This window comes from Papio anubis, chromosome 13, assembly GCF_008728515.1.
Source record: "Papio anubis isolate 15944 chromosome 13, Panubis1.0, whole genome shotgun sequence".
Lineage (NCBI taxonomy): Eukaryota > Metazoa > Chordata > Mammalia > Primates > Cercopithecidae > Papio > Papio anubis.
Window position 1 is genome coordinate 43,194,721 of NC_044988.1, and position 12,360 is coordinate 43,207,080.

Consider the following 12,360-nt stretch of genomic DNA (forward strand, 5'->3'; position numbering starts at 1 on the left):
ATTTTGTAACTTAAGGACTTAATAGCATCTCAAAACATTTTACTACTTCCTGGTACACACACACAAAAAGCCAAGAAAGCAGAATTCTCCATATGGTTTTCGGTTTTATAGGATATATACACAATAAGCCATACAACTGTAAACCTGGAGGCGTTCTCTTGCTGTTGTTACTTCAACTCCAGTGAAAATGAAAACAAAATTAGAGAGTTTTATCTCAACCTAGCGCCTGAAAGAGTCAAGTCACCAGGAACTTCTAGAATCTGCTTTTTAACTATACATCCCCCTATGGTTAACTGTTCCACACCTTCTTAGAAACTAGAGGCGGCAGCAGGACTGGGGGGTTGGGGACAGATTTTATTGTAAGATAATAACATGCTGTCAAAAGTACTGTCAGGGATTTCAACAGGAAGGCTTATACGTTGACAACAGTCATAGAAACCCCAGTAGAGTCTTTCTCCTGATTTCAGGCCCAAATCCGAGTTTTTGAGAGCCCCTGAGCATGCACTCCCACCTTCTCAGATGTTGCAAACTCTTTCAGACTCACATGTTCTTCAGGAGCCTCTTTCAACAAATCATGCTTTTCTTTTTTGAAACTGCAAACTGCATTTAACCCCTAAGTCACATCATCCCAGCCGACACTAGGGGCTGTTGGAACACTGCAGCTCCCAGCAAAGCCATTGCTAAGAAGCCGGTGAGCCTTTCTGTGCACGGAGGGGTTAAGTCCATGGTATTTGGACGTGCCCGAATGTTCTCAGTGTTCTCGGGCTGAGCAATTCTTAGAAGGGCTAAATAGAAACGGGGGAAATGTGGAGTGTGCGGTGTGGCATTGTGCTCTCTGTGAGAAACAATGCATGGAAAAACAAAAGAAAGAAACTGAATAAATCCTTTTTGAAGTTTAAAATAAACGCTGCTTTTTGGTTGTTGTTGTTTTGGTTGTTCACAAATTAGCCATAGTTTGGGCAGGCTAAATATAAAATTTGCAATGTAGTTTATTTAAAGTGTTTCTGTCCAATCTCAATCAATTTGAAGAAGAAAATTAAAGCCAAATTTAGACAAAATGTATAAGTGGTTATATATACATATGCTAATTCACAAATAACATATATTCTAAGTATATTATGTGTTTCCTTCCCCACTCCACCAACCCCAATTGTCACTGACCAATTCATTCTTGAGATTCTGCTAATTTCCATCAAAGAAAGTCTCAGGCTTTGTACAAATGAAACTCATAGGCTCACAGGTCCCCTCACAGTCACTTGTGACCCCACTTGCAGTTGACCATCAAGTTCCAGACTGGACCTCCCAACTGCTTCTAAAAGAAAAGAAATTTCTTTTTAAAGGAAGCACTGGAATATGGTCCTGCCCAAGCCCAGCCAGCCTAACAGTCCTTCAGTATCTCCATTTTTGCCTCTCTTACATCAGTGGTTCTCAGGCTTGGCTGTACATGAGAATCTCCTGGGAAGCTTTTAAAAATTCCAAAGCCCAGGCTACACCCCAGACCAATTACATTAGAGTCTCTGTGGGTAGAACAGAGGCATCCGTACGTCGTGCAGCTCTCCAGCTATTCCAGGTGTAACCATGTTAGTAGTCACCCTCCTGGCTGGGATTCCTGCATCCAGTCTTGCTCTCCTGTCAGTGGATGATTCTACTAAAACTAAGAGTGAGGTTACTCAAGTAGCATATATGGTCATGTTTTCTCCCTGTTTTAATAGCCCTCAAGGGTTCTTTCCTGCCCACAGAAAAAATGTCCATATACCTTCCCATAACAGTCAAAGCTTCCTGGCCTCCATGTCCCTCTCTATCTTCCTGCCAATCCCTGCCTCCACACTCCCCAATCCTGTCCCACGGAGCCACCTGAACCCCCACATGCACCATTCTCTCACTCACATATCCAGGCCTCAGAACGGGCTGCTCCTTCCACCTAGAAAATTCTCTTTCCCCCTGCCTAGTACATTTCAAATCTAAATTCGCCTCATCTATTTTTGCACTCAAGTCAGGTGTTTCTTCTTGGGAAGTCTTGCTCACCAACACACCCAGGATGTCCGGCTGTCACCAACACTAGTATACCCCCAATATCCTAGATTTACCTGGAGTACAGGTAGAGAAGTTGCCCACGACCACTGGTACTCTTCCCAAATTTTGAGTTTACCTATAGTACAGGTAGAGAAACTGTCCATTTACCTGCTTTCACTCCCACTAGTTGGTGACCACTTAGGAGCACAGAAGATTCCTTGCCCACCATTGTAACTTTGGTGCGTGGTTCAGCACCCAGCATGTGGTGGGAACACAGATTGAGCAAACCCTGAGTGGTCCCAGGCAGCTCTAAGCATGGAGCCTCACTTTCTAACTTAATCAGTTATACTGTTTGTATTAGTCTGTTTTCATGCTGCTGGTAAAGACATAACCGAGATTGGGCAATTTACAAAAGAAAGACGCTTATTAGACTTACAGTTCCACATGGCTGGGGAGGCCTCACAATCATGGCAGAAGGTGAAAGGCACGTCTCACATGGTGGCAGACAAGACAAGAGAGCTTGTGTGGGGAAACTCCCCTTTATAAAGCCATCAGATCTCATGAGACATATTCACTACCACGAGAATAGCATGAGAAACACCTGTCCCCATGATTCAATTACCTCCCACAGGCTCCCCACCACAACACGTGGGAATTATGGGAGTTACAATTCAAGATGAGATTTGGGTGGGGGCACAGCCAAACCATATCATATTCCTGGCAGAGAACACTTCCCTAAATGTGTGAGTCAACATTAACCTATTTTTTCTAAGGTACATAGAAGTGTCAATGTTCTGTAGCTCCAGTGAATTGGACACTGAGAAGTAGCTGGGAGAAGGTGGAGTTAGATTTGTTGTTAGGAAACAAAGGGTCTTGCAAGCTACATCCTCAAAAGTGAAAGACTTTTGCTGAATGTGTCAAGAATCAAATAATTCTAGTTGTTGACAAGACTTCCAAACTACTTCCTATTTGGTTAATTCTCATTGAAAAAAGAAAATGCCACCAGCTGCAATTGAGCATGGGAAGACATGTAAACCATCAAATCCCACTCTGCATTTATGATATCCTTGGGTTCAGCAACACTGCATTTATCTGTGGTCTTCTTCCACAGATAAATGCAAGTCTGCCTTCAATTCTATTTTGTTCTGTTTTGTTTTGTTTTGAGGCAGAGTCTCTGTCACCCAGGCTGGAGTGCAGTGGCACAATCCTGGCTCACTGAAACCTCTGCCTTTTAGGTTCAAGTGACTCTCCTGCCTCAGCCTCCCAAGTAGCTGGGACTACAGGCGCACTCTACTGTGCCTGGCTAATCTTTTGTGTTTTTAGTAGAGATGGTGTCTCACCATGTTACCTAGGCTAGTCTCAAACTTCTGAGCTCAGGCAATCCACCCACCTCAGCCTCTCAAAGTGCTGGGATTACAGGTGTGAGCCACTGTGCCCAGCCTCTACCTTCAATTCTGAAAGGCTTACTCAGGGCAGGCACACCACCTGCTATAGCAGCCAAGGAGAGATGGTTAGACCATAGAAAAGAAAGTTCCAAAGTGGCTTACTGAAAGCATAAAGCTAAATTGGTGAGAGACAGTTTTACACATAAGAAAGAGAGGGAGAGGTAGAGAAAAAAAAAAAAAAAAAGCAAAAGGGGGATCAAGCACAGTGGCTCACACCTGTAATCCCAACACTTTGAGAAACCAAAGCAGGAGGACTGCTTGAGCCAGAGTTTGAGGCCAGCCTGGGCCACACAGTGAGACCCCCATATCTACAATTTTTTTTTTTTAATTAACCAGGTATGGTGGTGGGCACCTGCAGTCCTAGCTACTCAGGAGGTGGAGGTGGGAGAATCACTTGAGCCTAGGAAGTAGAGGCTGCAGTGAGCTGTGGTAACACCGCTGCACTCCAGCCTAGGTGACAAAACAAGACCCTGTCTCAAAAGAAAAAGAAAAAAAGAAAGAAATGAAAGAAAAATGGAAAAAAAACTTTAAAGAAAACCGATAAGGAAAATACAAGAAAAGGAAGGAAAGGGAATCAACAGGTATAAATTGCCCTCAACCTCTAGTAAGTGAGGATCCTTATTATCACTTTACAGATAAGGAAAATGGGACACAAAGCAGTTAACATACTTGCAGGGACAGGTGCGTTGGCTCATTCCTGTAATCCCAGCACTTTGGAAGGTTGAGGCAGAAGGATCACTTGAACCCAAGAGTTCAAGACCAGCCTGAGCAACATAGTGAGACCATGTGTCTACAAAAAAATTTTAAAAATTAGACAGGCACATTGTTGCAAACATATAGTCCCAGCTACTTGGAAGGCTGAGGTGGGAAGATTACTTGAGCCTGTGAGTTTGATGTTGTAGTGAGCTATGATCCCACCATTGCACTTCAGTCTGGGCAACAGAGAGAGATACTGTCTCAAAACAAACAACAAAACAAACAACAACAACAAGAACACACACACCACTTGCAGAAGGTATGTATCCATTAAGTAACAGATGGAAAGAGGAAAGAAAGAAAGAGGAGTGGGACTCTGAAGAGTGAAAATGTATAAGGATGAGGGGAAAATTAATGTATAAAGAGAGGAAAGAGGAAGCAAGCAGGCAAAATAATCCAATACCGTCATTCAAAAGGAAAGACCAACACTGACATTTCCCAGACATTCAGCTCGGAAGGCCTTGTTGCCCTGGGACCATACCAGGCTGGCCCTTCTCTGAGTATAGGGACTTTTCTTAAACCCAAACATAGAAGGTCATCTACTGTGTGAACAGGTTGTATTCTTACTCTGTGGCATTTCAGGAACAGCTTCAGAGAAAGAATTTTCCATCAAGTCCTGACCAATCCTTAGGTAGATTACTGTGGAGGTATAAAATGCCAGGGCATACATAAGGCCAAAGAATCTGTATTTCTTCTTGGGTCGCAGATCTCAATCTAGACTTGGGTAGTCAGGCCAATGTCTCTCAGCTCATCCAACTGTGAGAAAAGGTCTTTCTAACCACCTCACCCCCACCCAAACAAAAAACATACCACTGGGCTAGCAACGCAACCTGGTTCTCTGGAAATTGCAGACCAGCTGTAATTTGTTTTGTCAGCATCCTTGCTTGGGGTTTTTGGTGTGTGTCTGTCAATCTTTAATGTTAATGTGAGTTTAAGAAACCTCCTACCTTTTCCTCTTTTCTGAGCACAGAAACTCCTGTTGATACATAGGGGTCAGGGCTATAGAGAGAATCTGGCCAGCTGGCTAAGAGTGATAAATCCAGACTAGAGGTGAGCAGCCCACAAATTTCTCATATTCTTCTTTCTGGTTATCAGCCATCATTTTTCAATAGGTTCACATAACCTCCCAGCCCTAACACACAGAGCTCCAAAACTCCAGCTCTTGGCTATGGGAATGTTACTAAACCAACAGAAACAAGTTGTAACCAAGTACCAAGTTATATCAAGCATTGTGGAAGCTAATAATAATATTGACTATAACTATGATAACAAATAGTATATACCATTCTGGGTTCACAGGTGACTTTCACATATATTGTTTCATTTCATCATCATTAGCAATCTTGAGAAGTAGATGGGGCAAGTATTTTTCACTGTTGCCTGGATAAACAACCTGAGGTCCAGGCAGGTTAAGAAATGACTATTGAGGGGAGGACATAGAATTGAAACTTCTAATCCTGACCTTGGTCCTCTTTTCACCATAACATAGCTTTTGGTATATTGAGCTCTCTTTTGAAATAAAATTTGCCTATCTACAACTGTCACTTGGTGGTATTATTTCTGATCTCCAGATTTAAACAGGAAAAGAAAAAGTTCCTATTTGTTTGTGTGTTGCATTTCAAACAGAACTTGAATTGCCTAATACCTTATTTAAAAGGCATCTCTTCTTCAAGCTAAGCATTGTCATTTCTTTCAAGCAGGAAGGTCCAAAGAGGTGAAAAAACAGAGACGTGGAGGAAAGATTCCTAATACACTAATACACTCTCCTTCCCGGAGGACTCAGCAGGAACCCTCTCTGGCTTCCTGGGCAACAAATCCAGCCAGGAGGATCTTAACTAAGGGTCTTGCTTTAAGTGTATATAGATTTTAATTTTAAAAAAGAAATAATGTGTACATTTGCTCATGTATGGTTGCTGAAATGAAAATACCATCATGGGCCGCGCACGGTGGCTCACACCTGTAATCCCAGCACTTTGGGAGACTGAGATGGGCAGATCACTTGAGGTCAGTTTTAGACCAGTCTGACCAATATGGTGAAACCTTATCTCTACTAAAAATACAAAAATTAGCTGGCCATGGTGGCGGGCATGGTGGGCATGGTGGCATAGTGCCTGTAATCCCAGCTACTCAGGAAGCTAAGGCAGGAGAATCACTTGAACCCAGAAGGTGGAGGATGCAGTGAGCCAAGATCGTGCCACTGCACTCCAGCCTGGGCAAGAGAGTGAGACTCCATCTCAAAAAGAAAAAAAAAAGAGAGAGAGAAAATAAAATAAAATAAAATACCATCATATACTAAAGGTGCTTCCCAACTTACTAAAGTGAACTGACCCTTTTAAACTATCCTATACTTGTTGATTACTTCCAAAGTTCATCTGATCCCTGCTCCTTTCCAACTTTAGAAGATGGTGAGTAAATTATTCTTATTGGTGGTAGTGGTGGATTTTAAAATTATAATTATTATTCTTCTCATCATTGAATAAGTGGTGACCACATGTATTTGGCTAATTTTTAAGACTGCTTTTATAAATCTTGAAGGTGCCTTTAGTCTCCTAGGGATACGTCGTTTGCTATACCAGGCCAGTATTGTCTCCACAAACATATTTTCATTATAATCATTTCCATTTCAATCCTGCTTAAGAATAGCGTTTTCCCGGCTACTGCACTCCAGCCTGGGTGACAGAGCGAGACTCCGTCTCAAAAAAAAAAAAAAAAAAAAAAAAGAATAGCGTTTCCTCATGGTAAGGAACTACCTGGGTTTCCCCCTCAAATTAGAGAAAAGTAAACAGGCAAGTTGCAAGTATGTAGGAAAATGCATTATAGTCAGCCATAACTTCTTCATTATGCCACAATTTAGTGAACTCTTTGAGGTTAGGTGCTGTGCTTATCCACAGGAAAGAGGTATAGTGAAGCCACGAAGCCCTGGGTTCCAATCTGTCTCTGTCACTTACTAGATTTGATCTTTGTTAAATCACATGATTTCCCAGAACTCAGTTTCCTCATCTGGGACATCAGCTTTGCAGAGGTATTTAAAGATTGAGTAAAATATGAATATTTAAAAGCTGACACAGAGGAAACAATAAATATTAGCTTCTTGTCCCATTATTCATCTTAGCATCCTCACAAGATGAGCACCCAATTATTTATTTGTTCAATTGCTCTGAGTACAGGCATATCTTGGAGATTTTTCAGGTTTGGTTTCAGACCACTGCGATGAAGCAAATAACACAATAAAGCAAGTCACACAAATGTTTCGGTTTCCCACTGCATAGAAAAGTTATGTTTACACTGTACTGTACATTAAATATACAATGACATTATGTCCAAAAAAGTAATATACATAGCTTAACTTAAAAATACTTCATTGATAAATAATGCTAATGATCATATGAGCCTTCAGCAAGTTATAATCTTACTAACGGTGGAGGGTCTTATCTCTATGTTGATGGCTGCTGACTGATCAGTGTGGTGGTTGCTGAAGGTTGGAATGGCTGTGTCGATTTCTTAAACTAAGACATCAGTGAAGTTTGCTACATCAATTGACTCTTTTTTTTTTGTGAAAGATTCTCTGTAGCATGTCATCTTTGACAGTATTTTACCCACAATAGAACTTCTTTCAAAATTGGAGTCAGTCTTCTTAAACCCTGCCACTACTTTATCAACTAAATTTATTTCTATCCTAAATTCTTTGCTATCATTTCAACAATTTTCACAGCACCTTCACAAGGAGTAGATTTCATCTCAAGAAACCACTTTTTTGCTTATCCATAAGCAAATTCTCATCTGTTCATATTTTATCATGAGATTATAGAAATTCAGTAACGTCTTCAGGCTTCACTTCTAATTCTAGCTATCTTGCTCTTTCCACCACATCTGCAGTTACTTCCTCTACTGAAGTCGTGAACCCCTCAAAGTCATCCATGAAGACTGACATAAACTTCTTCCAAACTCCTGTTAGTGTTGATATTTGACCTCTTCCCATGAATCACCATTGTTCTTAATAGCATCCAGAATGGTGAAGTCTCTCCAGGGGTTATCCATTTAGTTTGCCCAGATCCATCAGAGGAACCACTATCCATGGGAGCTGTAGCCTTAAAAATCATATTTCTTAAATTATAAGGCTTGAAAGTTGAAATTACTCCTTGATCCATGGGCTGCAGAACGAATGTTGTGTTAGCAGGCGTGAAACCATTAATCTTGTACATCTCCATCAGAGTTCTTGGCTGACACCGGTGCATTGTCAATGAACAGTAATATTTTAAAAGGAATATTTTCTTTAGGCAGTAGATCTCAACAGTGGGCTTAAACTATGCAGTAAACCATGCTGTAAACAGATACGCTGTCATCTAAGCTTTGTTGTTCCACTTACAGAGCACAGGCAGAGTAGATTAAGCATAATAATTAAGGGCCTTATGATTTTTGGAATGAGCACTGGCTTCAACTTAATGTCACCAGTTGCACTGAGCCCCTAAAAAGAAAGTTAGCCTGTCCCTTGTAGGTAAGCATTGACTTCTCTCTCTAGTTATGAAAGTCTTAGATGGCATCTTCCTGCAAGAGTAGACTGCTTCATATACATTGAAAATCGGTTGTTTAGTGTAGCCACCTTTATTGGTGATCTTATCTGGATCTTCTAGATAACTTGCTGCAGTTTCAACATCAACACTTGCTCTTTCACTCTGTACTTTCATATTATGGAGATGGTGTCTTTCCTTAAGCCTCATGCACCAATTTCTGTTAATTTCAAACTTTTCTTCTGCAGCTTCCTTACCTCTCTTGACCTTAACAGAATTGAGGAGAGTTAGGGCCTTGCTCCGGATTAGGCTTTGGTTTAAGGGAATGTTGTGGCTGATTTGATCTTCTATCCAGACCACTACAACTCTTCCCATATAGGCAATAAGGCTCTTTTGCTTTCTTATCATCCATGTGTTCACTAGAGTAGCATTTTTAATTTCCCTCAAGAATTTTTCCTTTGCATTCAACATTTGGCTAATTTTTTGGCACAAAAGCCCTAGCTTTCTGCCTGCCTCAGCTTTCAACATGCTGTCCTCACTAAGCTTAAACATTTTTAGCGATTGATTTCAAGTGAGAGAGATGTGAATCTTCCTTTCACTTGAACACTTAGAGGTCATTGTTGGGTTATTAATTGGCCTAATTTCAATATTTTATGTTGTAGGGAATATGAAAATACAGGGAGAGGAAGAAAGATGGAGAGCTGTCTGTCAGTGGAGCAGTCAGAACAGACATATTTATCAACTAAACTCACCATCTTATATGGGTGTGATTTGTGGTACCCCAAAAGAATTACAATAGTAACATCACAGATCGCCATAACAGATACAATAATGATAATAAATTTGAAATACCGCAAGCCTTATCCAGATATGACACACAGACATGAAGTGAGCTCAAGCTGTTGGCAAAATGGTACCAGTAGACTTGCTTGACACAGGGTTGCCACAAACTTCAATTTGTAAAACATGCAATATCTGTAAAATATAATAAAGTGAAGTACAATAAAACAAGGAACCTGTATATCAAATCTCTGCTTTGAATTTTTTTATTTCTTAGTTTTTAAGGAGAAAAAAAATGATTAAAAATTAAGGCCACATGATTCTAGATAGTATAAGAGAAGGTAGGGTGGAGAATTACGGGTGGGAGCAACCGGGAAATAGGTTTGTCCACCTTCAAACTCATATTGCAGTTCTAGATATAGGGAGTGGTTTGTTATAATATTGGAGTATTTTTATTGTTTTTTGTTTTGTCTTATAAATGGAAGTTATAAAGCACAAAGTAAAATGAATGACATCAACCAAGCTTGTGATTCAGAGTTTTTGGTTTGTTTTTCAGTAGAAAAATAACTTCTATTTAGACCTCACTGGCTGCACCGTCTGTTCCTGACATTAATCTCCTTCTTCCTCTGCTGTTCCATCTTTCATGAGTGGTCCCATGAACGCTTTCTCCTCCTCCAGGGTCTGGAAGCTGCCATGGCCAACTTGGAGGTGGTGTTAGTGTTCTCCAGAGGCCACTGCTCTGTACCAGCAAAGACTTACAGAGGGTGAGCACTCACTTCCTGGTTCCCACCACCCAGCCTTTCGGCATGACAAAGTCATTGGTCACTTCACCATAGATAAAGCCATCCAGAGGACTGATGCTCTTGTCAGACAGATCATAATCAGTGGATGCATTGTTCTTTATCAGTTTGCCATCCTTGATAAGGTAGCTCTGGATGATCGTGTAGGTATTCTTGTTGATCTCAGGGCAGTGGTAGTAGCCTTTCTGCCCAGTACATACCACAGAGAAGTCAACATGGACAGGATGTCATGCCCCAGCAGAGGCAATCTTGTGCAGCCCTTAGTGGGTCTTCCAGGACAGCTTGTCAGTGTGCCAATGACTGGTGACCACTTTGTAGCCTTTGCCCTTGGTCACCCCAGTGACATTTATCATTGCGTACTGCCCAAACACTTGGTTCACAGGTACTTGTTGCTCTAGACTTTTCTGGGACAACTCTCATTTCTCAGTCACAGTGCTTCCATTCATCTGCATCTCCATCAGGTGCCTTCTGGAGTACAGGAAGTAGGCACATCTGGGTGCGAGCAATGATGCAGATGACTTGGGAGTACTTTTTCACGCTGTTGAAGTTCTTCTCCAGATGCTTTTCACTGTCCTCATCCTGCCATTTCTTACAGCACTTGGTAAAGGCCTGTAAGAATTATGCCAGTTCTTCTCAGATTTATGCCAGTTCTTATAGAAGCACCTCTTGCATTATTCCTGGATGTGCTCAGCAAAGGTGGTCTTGAAGGTCCGGAGGCCTCAAAGAGTTTCCACATAGCCCACAGTGCCTACAACCACCATGGGTGGCATCTTCACAATGGCCCAGCTTCTACTTCCTTCTTGTTCACCTTGGATCCTGGCCTACGGACTTCCCACACAACATAGGTCATGCCAGCCTTGTAAACCAGGAATGCCATGAGGTGGACTGACTAGGGAAGGGTCATCCTTGGAGAAGCTCTTCACCTTCCCATGATGCCTGCTGCCATGCCTCCCAGGCAGGAAGCCCAGTGACCCATGTCTGGGAGCAGAGAACTTCCTGTGAGACATGTTGTCATCAAATCCCGCCAGTAGAGCAGGAGTTCTTAATAGATTGAGTGGATCCTCCTTTCCCAGAGATGCATTATAAAATCAGCACCAAATATTTAAAACAAAATGCTTCAATTATTTTTGTTACAGTGTGTTTAAAGTAATGAAAAATAAGAAACAATGTAAATATCCAATAATAGGAGTATGACTATATAAATTGTAATCGTTCACACAGTGGAATAGGATGCCACCATTATGAGGCAGACCTTTATTTACGGATACGTTCATAACAGTGAGTGAAAAATTCGGGATACAAATACACACACAGAGGAAGTGGACAGTTTTCAATATGTTTATAAGTCAACTTGCACAAATTTTCTGGCAGGTTATATAGTAAATTATTTTTTCTGGGAGGTAGCTTTAGGATGATTAAACTTATTTCCCTTTTACTTCTTAGTAAAATACATTTTACTTTGTCAAGAATGTTCATTACTTCTGTGATTTAAAAAGGGGAGGATGAGGCACACAAATATTTTTTAAGTAATTCAATATTTATCTACAGTATCTTCCTCCTGATGGCCACTGCTTTGAAATAAGACAGACTGAATTAAATAATCTGAAGGACTCTAATTTGGCCAGCAGCATTTCATTCTTTATCCTAAATATATCTTTGGAGTTTTATTAGATAAAATAAATATTTATTAGATATTGCAAGAAGAAAAATAAATCAGTTCCTACCAAACATGAAGTCTAATCAAAATTTTGAGTTTTTAACTATAGTTATTTGCAGTGAATCTGCTTTTAAAATAAAAAATTTTGCTAAAAGGTCATAGTTTCTAATAGTCAATATAAGAAGGGAAGGGAAGAATCATGGGAGAATGAAACTAAGCAGGTGTAGATGGGTGTTGAATAAATAGAGGAACATCTAATCCTTTTCATAGTTCTAGTACTAAGAAATTGATAACAGGCCAGGCACTGTGACTCATGCCTGTATTCCCAGCACTTTGGGAGACTGAGGCAGGAGGATCACTTGAGACCAGGAGTCCAAGACCAGTCTGGGCAACATACTGAG

General features: G+C 40.9%; 1 pseudogene; it reads right to left on the reverse strand.

Annotated features, from left to right (window-relative positions):
- Positions 1-8,503: 8,503 nt before the first annotated feature.
- Positions 8,504-11,912, reverse strand: LOC110741507 (annotated as a pseudogene).
- Positions 11,913-12,360: the final 448 nt, after the last annotated feature.